The sequence below is a fragment of the Crocodylus siamensis genome, chromosome 1, assembly GCF_052110815.1.
Source record: "Crocodylus siamensis isolate JL-2025a chromosome 1, ASM5211081v1, whole genome shotgun sequence".
Lineage (NCBI taxonomy): Eukaryota > Metazoa > Chordata > Crocodylia > Crocodylidae > Crocodylus > Crocodylus siamensis.
Window position 1 is genome coordinate 178,448,970 of NC_143395.1, and position 20,872 is coordinate 178,469,841.

Here is a 20,872-nt window from a genome sequence, read left to right on the forward strand (position 1 = left end):
GAGGGCCCCGCGGGGGTCCCCTGCAGGCCCCTCATCGCGCCACGCTCCCCCCAGCTCCTCACACTCCCCCCTCCAGCTCCTCATCTCCATAGTCCCATACCCCTTCCACCCAGATCCTCACACTGTTTCCCCCCTCCCGCTTCCCCAGCTCCTCACAGCCCCCCAAGAAGGGCTGGCACAGGAGCCAGGTAACTAGACGCAGGCAGGCAAGGTTCTTCAGGAGGACGTGATCTCTTTTATTAGACTCACTAGATAGTTGGCAGATTGGTGCTCTGCAAGCTTTTGGGCCCAAACGCCCTTCTTCAAGGCAAGGTGAGTAGACGGGAGTCCAAAGGCTTCGCCCGCTAATGGGGCTGTTAGGGGCAGGTGACCTCCTAAGGTCCCTTGCAACCCTGGGTTTTTATGATTCTGTGACTGGGTGAAAACTGCCTCCTCTCAGCTTCTGAGTCCCGCTTAGGGTGGCCAATCATAGAGGACATTGTGGTTTTTTGCTACTCTGTCCTCTGTTACAAAACACAACACCTCTATGTCACCTGTCCCCAGTTGTTTTCCAGCCTAGTGCAGGGAGGGCTGGACCCAGTGATCTGCAAGGTCCTCTCCAGTCCCTTACAATCTATAAATCAATCTATTTTTTTCTTCAAGAGAAAATAGAGGGTAGGTAGGCATCTGGTTTCATATCACTGGAGGATAGAGGACAACTAGGCTGTTCTCTATGATGGCCACCCTAGCCCACTCCTGTCAGGGTGAGGGAGAGCCAGTTTAGAGACTGCCTCCCCATCCAAACCCAGATGGCGGGGGTGGGGTTGGGTTGCAAATGCCTGCTCCTGGATCCACCCCACTTTTGGTTTCCCATTCCCCAGACTCCAGTCACCTAGGTTTAGCCACCTGTACAAAAAGGAAAGAAAAAAAAATCCAAGCTGGGATATCCCCATCCCCACTCCCAGTGAAAAGAGCCAAAGGAAATTCAGGTCTGGTGCCTGGATCCTGGCAAATTTGTTGGCTACCAGACCAGAAATAGTGCCCTTCAAATAGGAGCACCAACATGTGTTCCCTGTTCCAGTAAGAAAATCTGGGTTCTCACATGTCCTAGTATCAGGAAGGTGCAGCATATACAATGGGACACCTAGCATGGATAACAGTTGGCTGACAACAGTTGACTCTTTAAATTGGGCACACATCCTTCCGATCCACCACAATTACCTGGCCATCAGTGCATGTGTGAATTTGGGAGTCATCCAGGTAATGGAACCAGGATTTGCAGCACTGTTGCATCTCTTCCTCTCTTCCCGCTGGGTGTACTGGAGGCCAAATTTTTGAAGGTACATTAGAACCAACAAAAAATGTTATATATTACTTTGTTAGAAGTTGGGGATGGGATAAAATTTTGGCTGGATCCAGGCTATATGGTATTGCTGTGCTGTGTATCAATTCAAATGATATCAGCTTCTACTGTGGATTCCACTTATTCATATTGGATTCATGCACTGGTCCCAGTGTTTTGCCTGTTGCTTACCCTGTAACAAACATCTGCCTGTGGGTGAAGTGTATAAATCGTGTAAGTGCATAGGAACTCTTTGGCCGTATTGTCTACTTTATAATATAATTATGTTTCTTTAATTGTCTAATTGGTGAAACTGAGTAGAAGCACTGAATTTCAAGGCTGCTATTATGGGCATAAGGCCATCTGAGAAACAAGGTAAGGAAGTTTTAGCAAGGTGCAAATAGCTTAGTGTAGGCTGTAGCTCAAGCATAGTTTAACCCTGAGTTGAGATAAGTGTGTAGCCTTTTTCCAGCAGAAGGCTAGGAACATAAATGGAGTAGTAGTAGATTACAAAACTACATATGTGGGTTGACTCTTCCATGCTTTAGACTCCCAGTGTTTTCAAACAATGTATTTTTGGGAAAGACTAAATGTAAACTTCTTTATACACTTTTGATATTGCCAGTTTTAGAAAGTTCATGAAAGGCTTACTTTTGCATGATTTCAAAATCCTTGACCCTTGGGAGTCACAAAGTGTAAAAGTTCTTGGGGGCTCTAAAACTTTTTCAAGCCTGCGAGACAGTGATTTTTTTTTTTCATATTTCCTCTTCTCCCAATATATTTCTACTTGTGTTCACTGATAGTGAAGATGTTTGTGCTAAAGTAATGTCTAACTTCCCTCGCAGTTCATCTTCCTCTCCCATCTGAACTTGTAAGAGAGTCATAATGCTGAATTAGTTACTACATGTATATCCATGGATATCTCTATGATGCAGAGACTTTCAGTTACACAATTATTTATTGTCATTGTAATTGAAAACCCTGCACTCAGATCAGCATGGCAATGATACAGGAGAACAGTAAGAAAAATGGAATGATGGAATAGATTTCAGTGTCAGTGCTGGCTTTGCTTTCATAAGGTCTGATGGCTTGATTCTTCGGTATCTCCACTTACTGGTACTTAATCATTGTTCTGCTTTGGCTGTTTACCCAACTGCAAATTCTGCACTACCACTGCGGTATAGAAGTGGATTTTTTGTCTGTCCTGGACTCTGAGCTGGTATTCTTACTATCTGAATGAACACCGAGCATCAATAATTTTTCTCTTCATTCAAGCTAACCTTTATTGACACTTATGATTTATGTTAAGCTGATGTCCCCTTTGAAACAGCTCACACCTCTTTAAGATCATTTGAAGTTATGTGCATAAAGAGGGTATTGACTTGGATCATTAAATTACATCTACTTTGATAATTAGGGCCTCATCCTCAACCAGCCAAAGTCATGCCATGTCAGCTGCCCTTCCTTATCTATACAATATCTTGTAGCCCACAGCAAAACTGTTCAGATTGTGTTTGTTATTTCTGGAACATAGCGTGCAAATGCATCCTAGATTTTCTTCCAGAACACTTGTAAGAATTAGTCTGGAGCCTATGTATCTCTCCTTCTGGACTTGTCCTGGTTTATGAGCAGCAGAGATAGGAAGTACCAGAAGTTGGGGACAGAACTGTGGGTTGTTGCAGGAAGGCCCTCTGTGCTTAGGGCCTAGAATACGCAAGTCAGTCCCAAACATACTACAGAAAAGGGTGATGCTGAAGGTGAGTAGTAGATTTTGGGTTGATCTGACAGCTGGAAGTTCAGCATGGCCTTGGGGATTGGGTGTGACTGCCATACAGAGTTGAATTAGGGGTTTTACAGTATGGATGGTTAATGGCTATGAGCTTGAGAATTACCTTAAAGTCTATACTGAATAGCATTGTAGTCACAACATAAGTTGCATAATTTGGTAAGATGTTAGTATGTATTACCTCTGTCTGTTTATTGACCTTGGTTCTCATGCATTACCAGTCACTGTGGAATCTGGGTGCCTCACAAAAGTATATATTGTAGACAGAAAAATAGCAGTGCAAAATGAAATCATGTAACATTTCTGTACTGTAGACATCACTGGAAGGAAAAAAAAAACCCCATGTTTTACTAGTTGTGGAAGGCACTGCTTAAAAAGCAAAACAAATAACTAACTTGTCCCCCGGAATAAATTCATACAGCATTTACTTTTAGATTGGGTCTGTTTAGGACACATTTTGTGAAAATGTATCTTTTGAGGGAACCCTCATACTCTTTGATGTGCCAACTGTTTGCCCCTTTACTTCCTATTTCAGTGATCAGTTTTAAAGCTTCTTGGTAGTCTTAGGCTGTTTTGTCAAAGAGAACTTTCAAACAACTTTAATTGTTGCTCCATTTTTTTCATGGTTTACCTGGCTCACCTGTAAATCTTACATTACTGTTGTCCAAATTGTTATCTCTTTTGGTATTATTCCCACTCTCTTTATTCAAGACCAGCAGCAGTAATTTTTCTTTTAATTCAAACCAACCTTTATCGAGATTCATGATTTATGTTAAGCAGCTGTCCCTTTTGAAATTGCTCATGTAAGTATCTCAAGTTCATTTTCAGTTAAAACAAACTTGACTGTGATTTAATATTTCATATTAAAATAGCCACATTGACATTTCTGATTCTCCAGTATAAACTTGCCTAGAGGGGAATAGGTTCAGAGGCTGGCAAAACAATTTACAGGATCAGTAGATGGGCCAGCAAATAGGTGGACTAGCTGGGGGATGGGAGGGACATGGAGCAGGCATTTAATTTAACAGGGTGCCCTAAAATAGAAATACATTGAGCTTAAACAAGACTGAAAAGTTGGATGCATATTTACTGTTGTGACTGGAATTTTGGGGAAACATTGTTATTTCTAAGAGTCGTGTGTAACAAGACTAATATTTGCACCTGAAGTGAAAATCGCTCAGTCCTAACAATCGCTCCTTCCTTTTGCTGTATCTCATGAAGACCATACACTATTCACTTTTTAGGCAGACTGTCTTATCTTTTAATAGGTACCAGGTTTTGGCTGCTTGGCCAAAATATTCACCACACCGCATAAACAAAATGTATCTCCTACAGTTTTGCTGCACACAAGCCTATTGTTTGACACAGCTTGATAAAGAATTAAAGTGTATATATTTTCTTTTTTTTGGTTAGTGTTTATAACTTTGAGTTAATGGGAGTGTATATAGTAATAGAAGAATAGATTTCTTAAATGATGCTGAATCTATCTTCACATATGCTGCTTATGTAATAGAATGGAACTCTTGGACTATCGCTGGACAGTAAGATATGATGACATGAATATATATTTTGGAGCTCTGCACAAAATGAGGATTTCATGCATAGGCAACGTAGTGTGACAAGTCATATCGTATGTGACCTTGTGCTTACAGTATAAAGTTGTGTAATAATATATTCTACTAAATTAACATACAAAATAAACAGGACACAACTAATTTTTATGCTAACAATAATACTCTTTGATTCTATAATGCCTTTTATGCTAAGACCTCAAAGTAAATTACAGGTATGAGTAAACTGAGCTTCATAATACCCCTGTGAATATTTATGCTATCATTTAGAAAACAGCTGGAAAATACATTAATTATTGATTAGTGTTGGCTAATTATTATGATAATTATTACCCAGTTTGTTCCCTGTCTTACTCTTGAGTATTGCTCACTCTGTCTTAGTAACGTCTTACTTCAATAATACCTATCTCAAAGTTAAGAAAAAAAATTGACATAAGGGATAGGATTTTGAACTGTAGAGTGCATAAAATGAAATTATGTTGTAGCTGGCTCATCAAAGGATGAAGAATTGGAAGAGAGGGTGGTAGAAGAAGGTAGGTATTGTGTGCCCGGTGCATAAGTCAGTGTGTTGAGTATGGGTCAGCATAATGCATTGTTCTTAGTTTAGGGCTAAGTACAGACTGTCAAAAAGCCCAAGACTGAATTAATTCAATCTTCACAAGTTAGTCGAAGATATGTAGATTGAACCAATAAGTAAGTGCACAGACATTCACTTTGATTCCAGAGATGCAAGCACATGCCTGCAGTGACACAGGCCAGAAGCCACGGGGTGCTAGAGCATTCCTCTCTGCTAGGCTGGACAGCTTGAGCCAAGGCTAGCCCACTCACCCTGTGGGGAGGGAGTTTTGTGAGGGAGGTGTAAAGCATCCTGGGATGCTGGGGGACTGTGAGTTAACTTGAATCTGGAGGGGATCTGGGACAGAAGTTCAATAAACTCATTTAACCTAAATTACTAAAGTCTGATACTACATCCATCCAAGTTTATCTTAAGCTGGTTTCGGCCATTTTGAAAGGAGTTTATGTGCACTGAACTTTTGTTGTGTAACAGATTTGAACTGGTTTCTGATCACTCATACTGGTTTATGCATCATTTCTGTCCCTCGCTTAGATATACTCTGTGCAAGTGGTAGCCTGCCCTATGTGTGGAGGTTTATCAGGGGGACCAAATAGACTTAAGGCTGTTTCTACTATTTTGAATCACCAAAAATACTGACTTATTGACATGATTCTGTTTTTATGAAGTTAAAGGTGCAACTTCCACTGACTTAATTGGGAGTTGAGGTAATCCAGTAGTAAAGTGCTTCTCAAAAATCCCACCTATTGTGGGCTTTTTATTTAGCTTTGATATCCTTTTAACTTATATATTTTATATATTATATATAACTTTTATAGCTTTCTGACACTTGTATCTCATACAATTCACTGTAAATGGAGATGGACTGCTGTGGCAGAACTGAGAATTCAGCCCGTAACATTAGCTTTACTTTCCACCAAAGTTTGTGAGGTGGCATGGACTGTAAATTTAGCACAAAAATTGGCTCAAAGTTATTAATGCGTATTTCCAACCTTTATTCAATTTGACAAAATGTTTTGCTCTGGAATGTTTGTGGCAGTAACATACAACAATATTATTACTGCATTTATTAGGCACAAACAAAGCATTCCTATATTGCTATGTAGAGGCAAATGAGAAAACAGAATGTATTGCAAGAAACTCTTTCATTAAGTCTGCACAAAATAAGGATTTAACGCATGGGCAGCACAGCCAACCCCTGGAGGCTTACTGCCCATAATCCTACCTTGAAAATGGCTCCTCAGTAATTAGTATTACAAAATGGACACCATTTTCAGTTTGGCTTGTCTACCCCATACACAGCTGATTGCACTTAGAGGAAGCGAGGTATTATTTTACCTTCTGCAGGTTGTCCTAGTTCCAGCAGTATAACTATGTTAACCTTCGCATATGATTTCCCTTCTCAAACCAGTAACTTTCCCCATTGGCTTATTTTGTCACAATAATGCAGAGCATATATGGCAACTGCCCTCACTTTGGCATGCTCAAGCCATCCCTGGACATTAAGATATTATGACATGAATATATATTTGTGAGCTTTGCACAAAATGAGGATTTCACGCATAAGCAACATAGTGTGACGAGTAGTATCCAGCATGACCTTGCAAATGCCAGCAGGGCTCCAGAATAAACAGCTCTAAAGAAAAAGGAATACAGCTGACTCTTGGGTCCTGGAAAGGGCCCCACAGTTTTGTTATAACCCCTAAAGGGAATTTTGCATGAGTCTTTTTTAAAAGTTTCTTTCCCACCCATACAGATGGTTAAGTATTACAGCAATAGGGATTAAAAAGTCCAACTAACTGCACAGTAATAGTACTGTAGAAACAAATACTAAATGACTGCACAGTAATGAGCTACTGCACAGCCAGCATTGTGAAAAAGCAATTCGGCAACACAACTGAACAGTAACTGGAGTAACTTAAAAAAGTTACCAGAGTAACATAAACAGCTTTTTCATGATGCTGACTGTGCAATAGCTTGCTATTACTGCGCAGTAGTGTTGTGTCATGCTTTCTGCCGCGTGACGCTCCTGCATAGTAATCATGATCTACTGCGCAGTCAGTGTCTTGTGTAGGAGTGATCACTATGTTTAGTGAGGGAGGGTCTTTGGTTTTTTGTTTTTTCAAATGGAAAAACCATATTAATGGACTCCAATACATAGAGTTATTCAGTGTAACTATGTATTGAGTTCCATTAATATGGATGGCATGGCTGGAGGATTTTAAAGGTCCTATTCTCCAGCTGTTGAATACTCCTTTTCATGTTCCATAGTCCTTACTTTGTCACTAGTTTGGGTCTATAGAATGATAGCCCCTATATCATATACATTACTATTACTATCAGTATTGCTATTACTAATTTTTAGATCCTGACTTATCCAGATGGGCTTAGAACAGCTTACAGTAACTGCCACCAGATAAGAAGCAACAAGAAACTCTCCAATCAACACCACCACATTTCTAAAACTCTCCCTCACTCCACCTACTCCCATTTCCCTTCCTTTGCCTAGGGGGGCAAACCCTCTGGCCTGTTCCAGCCATGCTTCCCAGTCTTCATTCAAATATAAGCTCTCCTCAGTTGTCATCTCATACTCAATCCAGGGTAAGGATATGTGTGTAGCACCTTTCTGCCACTTGAGGCTTTTTTCATGTTTTTGTAAAAAAATCCTCCTCTTTTTTTGTTTCTTTTTGTAGCTTTAGACCTAGAGCTTTACTTCTGGTGACCTTTCGCTCTCTTTGAATATCCTGTCCGCACAGCAGCTCTGGCATTCCTTCTACTGAACTAAAATAATGTGTCCCAAAGCACACAGCTCTCTTTTGCTTTGAACAAAGAAAAATGAAGTGAGAGGTACTCTGTAGTTTGTTAGGCCAAATGAGATGTGGCCATTGAGAAAAGAGGAATCATCTTGGGAGGGGCCTAGAGGAAGAAAAGAAGAATTAAGGGAAATATTTAAAGAGGGATTGTGGGAGTGCTCTCATTAAAATGTTGAAATCGGGGTGATTGTGTTGCCTCTAATGGCGAAAAAGCCTTCTCTGAAAACTTTGGTTGTGCTTGTAAAAGAGATGGCTTGTCCTAGAAGGTCAAAAGACACTTGTGAAAAAAGCATTTTGCTTATCTGCATAGAATACCAAAATATTCAGGATGAAGTATTTTAACAATATTCCTAGTTGAAGATACTCCCAACTCCTAGAAATACTCCTACAAGAAGATACCGCTGCTGCTTTGAATTCTTAACTTTTCATCTTCCTCTCATACAAAGATGGATATGCATGTGCGTGTACAGACCCATACACATACTACACTCAGATACTATTCAAATAATGAGAGTAATTCAGTTCTGGGCTCTAAAATTAATATGCTCATTATAAAGCTCTGGAAGAAGGCATAAAGATATTCAGCAAGCATATTTAATTTAAGTTTGTTTACTGAGTATTGCTGTCTGTCTTGTTTATGAGAAAATGCTTTTGGTTATATTCAAATACAAATTTACATATTCCCCAGGCCCAGGAACATCTTTGGTGCATGCACATGTATCGTAACTATATGGAATTTGTCTCGCAGAAAAGGAAGGAGTGCTTGTGGAAAACCCATAGTAGAAGGAAATAGTGCCTAGAGAAGAGAGACGGAAGTTACTTCTGGAGAGGCTGTAGAACAGCTTTAGCAACCATCTGAACTTGTAGATACTTAGGTCAAACACTAAATCTGCTTGAGGTTTGCCACTACTATTCAGTACTGTATATTACAGATTCTGGCAAAACCAATCGTCAGACAGCTAATCAGGCATCTTTTATAACCTGATATTTTCATCCTTGGTTCTACCAGCTGGTTAAATATCAGTGGTTAATTACGAATGTTAACTTCAGTCGCAGCATGTCTGTATAACATAAATTAACTGGAATCCTGTAGGATGGGGCTGCCTATTGAGGCAGCTAGGGATACAGATGTTGTAGGCTGAAATCTTGGGGGCTGCCTGAGGTGTGGGCTGCAGCCCAGCTCCATAGTTCACTCCTGGCCAGGAGTGCTGTGTGGGCAGTCCATCTCCCTGCCCCCTCTGTGGCCTTGTGTACCACCCACTTGCATTATGGGAAGCCCAGCTCCTGCCTCTGAGTGCCAGCAAGGTTGAGTACATAAAGATGAAGGTGCAGTCACCCAGGCAAAACAACACAAAAGATGATCTTGCTATCAGTATTTTGAATGGGCCTGATAGGAGCAACATTCTGAGCCAGGAAGGAAAAGGCATGAGGCCTGGAGGAGAACGTTACAGGAAGAGTAGAAAGTTTGGGTCTCTGTGCTGTTACGTAGAAGAAACTGGTGTAATTTCTATATAGTTTGGATGCATGCGTCTAGAGTGAAGATATAGTTAAAGATGACATCAGGCTATGGGCTTGGGTTGCTAGGATGAAGACAAAAAGAGGGGAGGGAAGAATTTATTAAGAAGAAGTTAATTAGCTCTGTATTGGCCATATCAAGTTTGTGCAGTTGTTAGGATATCCTCTAGGAGATGTCATAGGCTAGGGACAGACATTCAGAAAGTCTGAGCCTGAATAGATTCAATCTTTGCAGGTTAGTCTAACCTGGCTAGGCTAAATCAGTTTGTAACCTAGACAGACATCCCAGATATGCAGGGACATGCCTGCAGTGGCACAGGCTAGAAGCCAGTGGGCACTAGAGTAGTCCTCCCTTTGCTTCCACAGGGCAGAGCTGAGTGGGGCTTGGCCAGGCCCTGGCAGGATGCTCTGATTATTTCCCACCCCCCTGCTCCTGAGCTGCCTAGCAGGGAATGTTTATCACCCTTAACTCAGTGTTTATCAGCTAATTAGGAAAATAAAGCCTCTCTCCATTAACTAATGGAGCTCTTCTTAAATGGCTCTTCCAAGGAAGGACATTAAGCTACCTGTTGATTAACTCCAAAAAGCCTGTCTGCCTCTGTCCTCTCCCACAGCATGGATCTTAACTAGCATGTGGTCTGCTAGCTAATGCTGAAGTGTCTGTGTAATGTAGAGGGGAGCGGGGAATAATCCCTGCCTAGCAGGAAGGAGCCAGGCAGATGGTCTATGCCAAGCTCCAGCCAGGGACCAGAGGGGAGGTGTTCAGCCCTGCTGTGGAGCAGAGAGCTCCACCCAACCCAGAGAGCATGTCGGGATGCTGGGGGAAGCCTGGTTTATCTTAAACCAGCAAGTGGTCTGGGACAGACATTATATAAACCGGTTTCAGCCAAATCAGTTAAACCTGGTTGACTGTAGTATCAAACTTATCTCAAACTGGTTTCAGCCATTTTCAAACTGGTTTATGTGCACTGAGCATCTGTTCTGTTACAGAATTAAACCAGTTTCTGATCTCTTAAACCGGTTTATGTGTAATGTCTGTCCCTAGCCATAACAACAAGCCAAGTTGTTGCAGTGGTCAGAGAGATGCACGTAAGAGTGGAGAGCTATATTTTTGAATCTTCATTGTAGAGATAGTAGTCAAACTATGCAATTTGATTGCAATCTTCAGACATAAGGTGAAGAGGGAGAAATGGGGGCGGGGGCAAGAGCAGAACGATAATGCTGAAGAATCCTAAAAAGTTCTTTCTGGACTAGCTAAGGAGACTGGACAAAAATTGCTTCCATAAGGTATTCCGTTCATAGCAGTACTGTATACACTTGTTTCAGGCTTTAAAACATACATTTTTTTTACATGTTAATGATTAACAGTGGAAGTGAACACAGTTTTGAATAATGCAAGTTATATTTGCTGAGAAGGTATGAAATATGCATACGGCATAGTAGACTTGCAGCTCCTTAGTGCCTGAAAGTTGTACTAGTTTCGCATGCTTTTCAGGCATGCATGCAGAGTCTGTTTAGTGTGTGTGGTGTAGGGCATAGAACATGTGTATTTGATTCTTGGCTGTGACACAGTCTTCCTGTATCATTCTGAAGAAATCACTTAACCTCTCTTGTCTCAGTTGCCCACATTTAAAGTAATAATGCCTTCTTCCTGTCTTGTACCTAGACTAAGAGTTTGCTAAAAAAGGAATGATTTCTTATGCTGTATATTTATATCTCATGGCAAAATGGAGCCCCAGGATTAGCTGGAGCCTGTAAGCAATAGTGAAATATAAAATAAAAATAATAAGGATTAATATTGTACCTGTAATATGTCAGTATCCTTTTTTGTAGCATGTTTTTCACTTTTATGAATTTTTTTTTTCCTCCCATTTTCCAGTTCGGTATATATTTTCACAAACTTAAGAACCCTGCTGCAGTGATTAAGGCAAGTGCAGGGATGTTGCAAGTGTAACAGTTACATGCAACACCCAAGTATCCTACATATTTATGAAAATAAGTTAACAGCTGACAGCAAAGCTGAGTATATTAAGATTCTCATAAGCCCCATATCTGTGTTGTAGAGGTGTTATGTAATACAGAGGCAGCAGATTCTAGACTATGTGCATGAGTCTTGATCTACAATTCAATCATCTTATACTTTCAAAATGCATTATACATGCCATGTATTTACCTGCGTTAAGTTGAAGAGCTCCTAGCAGAAAGAGGTCTGGTTTCTCATTGGGGTCCATAGATATTTCAGTAATGTAAATATTCAGATAATTTAGATAATTACCCTTTTTACGAGAATAGTACCTTTTAATGTTCCCTCTTGGATAACTGACGCTTATTTCAAGCTTCTCCCACTGCTTTCAAATAATGTTGGTGCCCTTTCTGTACTTGGAAGTGTCTCTAAAGACTGGAGTTTTGTAAATGGTAGAAGTATCACAAAGCTAAAATGACAAAGATGTGTTCTGTAACCTGTCCCCATTTTATTTTCTTAGGAATTAGAGGTGGACATAGCACAGTTGGATGCAGACTGTGGCCTCAAATGCAAGAAGCCATTTGCTGCTTACAGAAATTTGGGGAGGGTAGAGGGAGGTTATATCTATTTAAAAATAGCCACCTAATCTAAGGTAAGTCAGGATGCAGGGCTAGTGGAGGGATGGGGAATGAGGGGGGAGGAAAGCAGACTTTGGGAAGGATTGGGGGGTTGTGGGGGAATTGGAGTAGGTAGGATATGCAGCAGGGATTGGGGGGACTAGCGGGGTCTGTGGGGGGGTTGGCATCGGGGGAAAGTGGGGTCTGTGGGAGGTATTGGGGGGTCAGGAGGGCAGGCAGCATCCATGGAGGGGCAGGTTGTCTGGCGAGTTCCATGGGAGGGTTTGGTGGGATCAAGGGGGCTTGTGGGCCTGGGGGGAGGGCTTGGGGGCTCTCTTCCCCCCTCCTCCCCTGCTGCCCTCAGGACCAGGGGCTATTTTTAGCCTTCTAACCTTCAGATAAGCAACCCTCGCCTGGCCTGCCCCTTCCCTCACCTTGAATTATGTGCTCAGCTCCTGGCACTGGTAAACACCAGCAACAGTGGCACCTGGAGTGGCTTGTGGGATGGAGGGAGTTGGTGGGTTCAGGGCAGGAGGTTGTCCATTTGATGGTAGAGCCGGAGGGGTGTGGGAGCTAAAAATGGTCTGGTGCCAGAGGGGTGCGGGTGGGGGGGTGGTGAGGAGGGCGGGATAGGAAAACCACAGCCTTGGGGCTGGAGGTGGTGACTGGGCTTTCCCAGCCCCTGGAGCTATGCTGGGAACTGTACAGGAGGTTGGGACAGTTAGATCAGTCTAAAAATGGTTAAACCAATCTAAGTTAGGCGCAGCTTGGAGGTAGGGTTAACTTGAGTTGGGTTGACCATTTTTAGACCAATCTAACTGTCATAAACTTCTCTACAGTTCGGACTTAGATCCACCTAACTAGGGCAAGGTCATACCTGGGTGAACTAAGTTGGATTGTGTTGCCATTTTTACTTGATCGAACCTCCCTGTAACCACCCCAAATGTTTTTTTTTATGCAACCCTATATAGAAATAAATCTATAGTGGGGTCAGCAGCAAGGACTGCTTTTAACAAGCAGAAATAAAAGCACCTCTTCAGTTCAGGGGGCTGGAGAGACCTGTGTGAAAAACATGAAGCTAGTCAAGAGAAGGCCTTGTATCCCTGCGTCAAAATTTGAGCTATGTGCAAGAAGACCTATAAGCTGACCTGAAGAACTTTGACAGCATATTTAGTATATGGTATTAATGAAAAATGTCTGGGATGATGTATTGACATCAGCATTATCAAAAAAAATACATATTTTTAAAATTTCTGTAATTACATGTTTACTCAATAGGCCAGAACAGCGCTGTCCCAAGGAGCAGTTGCAGACTGAGTAAATAATACATGTTTTAAAGTCCATAATTACATATGTAAACGATAGACTATCGAGAAAATAATGCACATTTTAAAAAGTCCATAATTACATATTTACATGATAGTCTGTAAATTCTGTAATTACTTATTTACACAATAGACCCTAACAGCTGTTACAGTCTATTATGGTAACTCTCATAGAATTATATTATGGATTTTTTATAACTTAAAAATAAGTAAACTTAAACAGAAAATTATACAGTTTTTCTTTGAAACAATTACCATAAACCTACAAAAGCATAACAAGTTAAGAGTAAAGGTAAAAACTGAGGATGACACACAGTTATCCTTGTCTTGTTAATGATATACATATGTTGGAGTGGGGAAGAGTAGACTGGATGTGCCATTAATTTCTTGACTGAGACAAAAAAATACTTGACTATTGTAAAATATCTTTTAGATTTAGTACCATCAACTTGGGTAAATATCCAAGATCCTAAAAGTTTTTGGAGCCATAATTTTGTACTCATTGAAGTCAACGGAAAAATTCCCATCAGCCTGAATATAGGAAATGGTCCAGTTTACCAGCAGAACTTAGGTATATGCTCTAGACCCACTGAAGTCAATGGGAATTAAACTTTTTCATAGAAATAAAAGTACGTTCATAAGGAATCTACCGAATGCCAATAGATTTTAACGCGGGGTGAGTGATTTCCTGAATTGTGGCCATTATCTGAGGCCACATCTGTGCCCATCAGTGGCAGCCTCAAGCATTCCATGCATCTACCTCCTAACTTGAAAGTGGTGTAGCCATTAGGGTTGTATGAAGTTTCAGTCCCTGATTCAATTTGGTGGAAATTTGGCTCGATTCAGTAGCCGAATCTCCAAATCCAAATTGAATCAGGAGACCCCTTAATTTCTCCAAATCAAATCAGAACCCTCCAAATTGATTGATTAAAAAAGATTCAGTGATTTGGACATAGACACAACTTGAAATGTTTTTTCCTATATACCTCAATGTATCAGGTGGCTCATCAACGCTGCAATGGTGGGGCAGATGCAGCATCCCACAGGACACGCTCAGCAGCAGACCCAGAAGTGGATTAAAACCACTTCTAGTCCACTTCTGGGTCCACTGGGAAGTGCGCAGGGGGCCCCCTTGCATCCTCTCAACTCAGTGACTGGTGCCTCCTGGGTCTGGGGTGGCACCTAGGGTCCCCCCGCAGCTGATTGCCAAGCCAGCAGGGCATGCCCACCCCCCCCGGCACACTCCCTGACAGACCTGGAAGTGGACTGGAAATACTTCTGGTCCACTTCTGGGTTTGCAACTGAGCACACGGTGGGGGCAGGGGTGGGGGGCAACACTCCTGTAGAACGCTTCATCCACCCCAGCATTGCAGTGTTCATGAGCTGCACCTGGTACCTTGACGTATGTAGAAAAAACATTTAAAGCTGTGTCTATGGCAGGGGTGGGTAATTATTGCGAGCAGAGGGCCACTTACTGGGTTTTTGGCAAGCCATCGAGAGCCTCATTACAGGCAACCAGGGGCAGATAAATATTAATTTTCTAAATTTTTAGGGGCCCCCACGGGCTGGATAGAATGGCTTGGCGGGACGCATCTGTGGGGAGGCAGCCTGTGGGCTGCGTTTTGCCCATCTCTGGTCTATAGCCTAATTGCTAATTCTCCAAATCGGCATTGAATCTTCAGATTTGGAATGCTGATTCGGATTCAGCTGAATCGAATTGGACAGTGATCTGAATCAACCAATTGAATCGCTGTCCCCAATTTGGGCTGAATTTGAATTGAATATGGCTCGTTTCGCACACCCCTAGTATCCATGTCCATGTGCTTTACTTGTCCAGGTGGACTAATTAACACTGCTGAGCAGTAGTGCCTATCAGCCCTAACCCCAGCTATTTTGGCCGGCCAAAGTCCTATGCTGACACAATTGCACTGTTCCTGGTTTAGAAGACTGCCTACCCAGAATAGTTTGTGCCTTAAGCTGCTGCTATCAGGCATGCTAAATTCACCATGTAGCATGTCTTTTGCAAGAGCAGGATTTGGACTTTAGATGCATATAACCTATGCTAAGGTCATGTGTTCTTTATTCTTAATCATACAGCTTCTCCCTAAAGAAAAGCTTAAGAGGTGTGTGTATGTGTGTTTACAGCAATGTCATATATATTACTGCTTTTTTGTTCTTTGAAGAGTTTAATGGATTGAGAATTCATCCAGTGTTTTCCATAGCTCAGCTGCTGAATTTATTCCTCATGTTAAAGACTAGATCAATACACCTAAATGAGACTTCTGTCCATAATTACTACTAAATAGCAAGGCTAAATCAAGCAAGTGAGAATCTGACATTTAGCTCTGTCGGACCTTATGCATTTAGCAACAAAACAGAGAACGAGAGAAACCTTTGATCCTCTTTGTTAGTTTCATTAAGATGTTTGAGTTAAGAGAATTGAAACAGTGGAGAGCTGAGTTTGTATTCAGCCATGGTTTCATGTCAATGAAATATATCAGTATGTTGCAAAAAAAAAAAAAAAAGTGCAGGTTCATGGTGTTCATTGATAACAACTGAAATATACATCTGCACTGTCTAGGTCAGTTTGACTGCTTCCTATACTTGACTAGAAATATGAGGTCGGTGCTGAAAGATTTCTTTTTCCTTGGCAATAAAAGTGAATAGTGCAAGGTTTGGTGAAGCAGAATCCCTTCAAACCGTATTCAGAAATAAAGCTGCAGCTTCTATCACCCTGCAGAAACTGCTTGGTATTTGCAGGGCGAAGGAACAGTTTCAGTGTTTTTGCAAGGCATTTTACAACCCTTGTTACTGGCATGACTGCACACTTTTGGCCAATAGGACAAGCAGCCTAGAGCCAAAGTCCAAAGTGAATATAACTCGAAATACTTCTTAAAAGGCAGAAATGCTGGAATGGAGATGGCTGAAAAACACTGGTGCAGTTCTCCAGCAGGAGCCTAACCTCTTGTGTAGCTATACATGACAATGCAAAGTGGGTATACAACATCATGATTCTGATTTGCTGGCATGTTTCATCTGCAGTGGATGGCATTGGTTGCATAGGAGAGAACCAGATGTGCAGTCAGTAGCAGTATGAAGAATTTGATTTCCTTTGCCCTTTCCAGGATAAGTATTTTTTTTTTATTCAAAAAAATAAAACTGACACAAAGGGAAGAAGGCTGAAATGTTGCTGGAAAGCCCACTGGTGTCTAGTATAACACACAAACATACACGAGAAGTTCACCGTTACACAAATATTATGCCTGTGCATGAGGCAAGGCCAATGTTTGCCAGTGATGAGTGCTTCAATTCAAGCTGCCCTGTGGACCACTTCTGATATATATATATATATTTGTGTTTTCTTGAAATACTTCAAAGGTTTGCACTTGACCTAGCCTTTTTAACTTTTTTGCTTCTGATCCTATGAGGTACTGATATCTCTTCCAAGATCCTGAGAGCCCATAAAAACACCTCAACACCTCTTTCTGGATTGGCACCTATGCTCCCTTCTTTCACACCTCTTTATTTTTAAACCACCCATCTTCCCCAGGTAGGTACATGCAGGGCCATCTTGGGGTTGGGGGGGTGGTTGGGGAGGGGCAAATTGGGGCAACTGCCCTGGGCCTCATGCTTTGGTGGGCCCCGTGGAGCCAGACTGGCTTTGTGTCTGGCTACTTGCTGCCACCTCTCCTCCGCCCCCCCCCCCCCCCACACACACACACACACATCCAGGCCCTGCTCAGGCTGATTTGCCCTAGGCCCTGTGCTCTGCTATGGTAGTCTCTGAGTACCAACAATTCTGTCACGTATGCAGATTTTACATTCGTGGCAGTGGTTAGTTTTCTAGTGGGAATTACAGTCACCTCTGACCTCAAGTTTCAGTCATCCAGCAGCAGAGTACTTGCAAAGCATGAGCTTTCTTGACAGGAAGCTTTTCGGTCATGTACTTACTGCTTAAGTGAAATCATGCTCCTTCTCCTCTATCTATCCCCACTGGAAGCCAATGTGAAGACTGTTGCATGAATGAAGGAAGTAAGTAGCTTAGCATCTTATATTTGCTGGTAAGCTGTATTTTCAAACCTATAATTTGGTTAATTTTCAGTAGTAATTCCAATGCGTTAATTATTGATGAGTAATTCTACCAGCAACATTTCAAGGAAAAGTTCAAATCCCAGCAGGGTTGACTCAACCTTTCTTCCTTTGGAGGTAGATAAGGAGGTAGATAAATTTAGTACCAGGCAATTTATTGTGTGTGGGTGGAAAAGGACTCAAGAAGTGAGGCACTTTTTCTTTATGGACATTGGAAGGGTTTTGTTTTGGGAGGAAAAAACACCCTTCTGTGACAGTTGTTCCTTCTGCTGTTTGTTACCTTCCATCTTGGGAGTATCTTTATTTAGAATATGATGTGTCTAGGGATGTTCCTTACTGATGCTGAACACATTCAGGTCCTATTATACTCAGACTGTCCCCACAACTCCTCTGAGAGGTAGACCCATATTTTACCAAAGGGCTTTTGGTTGAAGTGTGCTGGGCTGGGCTGGGCTGAGCTGTGCTGTACTATATATTGTTTTCACTGTTACATGGTGGTCCTGCTTTGTAACTGAAGAACAAGTGATTGCATCACTTGTTGGCTGCAATGACAAATATGTATTTGTCAAATATAGTAATTTACTTTATATGCACTTGTTAGTTTTCTTTTATTGCTTTCTTTACTATAATGGGATTTGAAGACAGAGACAGATTTTCTTCCTGCAGTGTTAACTACAGTAAGAGGTGGCATTATGGAATGTCATCTATTGCCTTTTATAATGATGAATATATTTGAGACGAAACATAGTGAAAACCTATCTGTATCAATTCCTTTATCCTGGCTATTAGGATAAAGAGTAAAACTACATCTTATTATTAGTAGGGATTTGTCAGCCACTAAATGATTGCCTACAGGTAAGGAGCACTCCTCCTGCTCCACATCATTCTTGTATCATTTACATGTACTTCATTTAAAGGCTTTACACATGTTGCATGTGCTCCTCATACAAATTAAGATAGGTCAGTATTCTTCATTTAAAAATCAGGAACAGCTAAGGAACGTCTTCATTTGTAAAAGACAGAGATGACTGTGCCGTAAATATTTTTTGCACTTAATGCTTTGTATTAATACATTTAATATAAGGACCTATGAGCAGTTTACAAATTATAATTATCTAGACCTCACGAAGATGCAATTGCAATACCCATCACAAAGAAAGGGACAGAACCCTGCACTTTTATGGATTATGTACTGAGATTGTAAAAAAATCCAATCAAAACCCTCAGCAACTTTCCCAAAGGACCCTGATGGATAAGCAGTACAACCAGTATAGACTCCAGGAGCTTTGACTCTTGGTCCCATGCTCCAAGTGAGCAAAAATGGCCCCGGTTTGTCAAAGTAGTTATTTTTCTTCTCTCTCAAATGTAGACTGAGTTATGAGTTTGAGTTTCACTGCTCATCAAATTAAGGAACTTTTACTGTAGCTCTTACTAGTCAGACATAGTGAAGAAAGGTGGTGTGCAAGCAGCCCCTCTCAGCTGTACTAATGGACTTCAAACCTGACCTGCAACACCCCTTCAATGAACTCTTGGGTCTCTCTAGTTCAAAGACAAAAAGGAGAATTGGGCTGTGGTAATAGCTTAAGCTTTTTTTTTCTGTTGCATGGAGTTACGTTTCTTAGTTTAAGAAGTATTGGAAATAGTCCATGAGAACTACAATAAAGGCTCATATGAGAAAAAGAAGTGATGCCATATTGAGGTAAAATGACTGTAGCCATTTTTTCCCTATCTGCAGAGCAGAGTACCTATAAAGCATAGCCCTGGACATTATCTAGTCAATTAAAGATTACATGTGTGCAAGAAAGGTCAGGAGAATAAAGCAAACAGATCTGTAACATTCATGAAACAGACAATATATTTCCAATAATTTGGTGAAAGTATATTGCTGACATTGTTCTTCTTTTATGGTTTTAATATTATGGTAGGCCATAAAGTCAAGTAATTACCATTTGCCCAGTTAGCTGAGGAGACACATTTGAAATTCTGGAAAAGCAAAATTTTAGACGATCGAATATTTAGAAAAGTAAAATTGGGGGAGGGACGGCATTTAAAAATTAAGAAAAAATTTCCTTTGGAAAATTGCTGTCTACATATAGAAGGGCAGTTGCTTCTCTCTTAGTTCATCAAAGTGATTTAGAACCAAAATAAGCTCACCTTGCACTGGCAAACAAAAAAAACTGGTCACCAGTTTTTAATACAGGTTAGGGCTTCTTAGTTTGAGCCTTAATATATTTTCAATGCATTGGATTTTGGGGGCAGAAGATAAGACAATGGATTTATGAAAAATTCATAATAACATTCATGATTTACCAAGCCATATATTCAAAGTTGCTTCTGAACTAAACAACAAGTTTTTTGCATCTGAAACCATTTGCCCATGAAAAACATGCAAAATGTAGAGATGTTGGTTATATTTATGTGCTAAAAGGAAGAGGTTTTGTCCAAAAACAGTTGTGCATCTAAAACTTGTGAGCAGTTTTGGTACTTGTCTTGAGAATGGTTGAATGTTTGGCACATTTGCATCCTTTGACATCACTATATTTCAGGATTGCATTTGGTTGATGATGTTAGCACTCTAGCTTCTGAAATTGCTCCTATTGTTCTTCTGAATGCCACTGTAATAACTCCTCTTATTTTCTACACCTTTAATGATTCATAAATACCTTGATTCCTGTGAACAAACTCAGACCAACTGTAATAACACTGCAGTCAAGATACCAAGCTAAGAACATAGCAGAAACTTCTGCTGCTTGACTACCTCTAGCCTTCCTTCATTGCTTAACCTTATTTCAAACAATTCAGCTTCCACTACAGCTTAAAACAAGGAACTCCCAAGTTCAACACCAATACAAGAGAAGGACATCATGCTGAAAATAAAAAAGCAAAATAGACAATAACTTGTAACAGACTTCAAACAGAGTAAGTACAAGAGCATTCACTGTATAACAAATATATTATTAGCAGTACCATAATTTCTTTTTTTCTTTTTCTAGTCATTTGATCTTTTTAACTACCAATTTCCCCCACCCACCGCCTACACAGTGCACACACTGCACATGCATGTTCTGCCACAGTGACATTTTGCACTACCTTTTTCTGGAGTGGTTAAACAGCTTCATTTGAAATACAAAGGGTCTTCTGTTAATCAGGTCTTATGGCAAATGTTGGGTTTTCAGTGCTCCTCCTTGCCTTCAACCCACCAAGACTATATCAGTTCCATATAGCTGGAGCCCATATAATATCACAGGCATGACTGAAAACACTGGTGCTTTAATTATAGGGTATCTTTGTAATTTTT

The 20,872-nt window shown here is 40.9% G+C and overlaps 2 long non-coding RNA genes across 2 annotated transcripts in view; both read left to right on the plus strand.

Annotated features, from left to right (window-relative positions):
• LOC149873708 (uncharacterized) overlaps positions 1 to 20,872 on the plus strand; it is a 725,387-nt gene that overhangs the window by 1,209 nt on the left and 703,306 nt on the right. The window lies entirely within an intron of this gene.
• Positions 45 to 20,872, plus strand: part of LOC149873709 (uncharacterized) — a 38,466-nt gene continuing 17,638 nt past the window's right edge. Inside the window, exon 1 of the long non-coding RNA XR_016442738.1 lies at positions 45 to 312. This is a non-coding gene — a long non-coding RNA (uncharacterized LOC149873709). The remainder of the gene's footprint in view (positions 313 to 20,872) is intronic.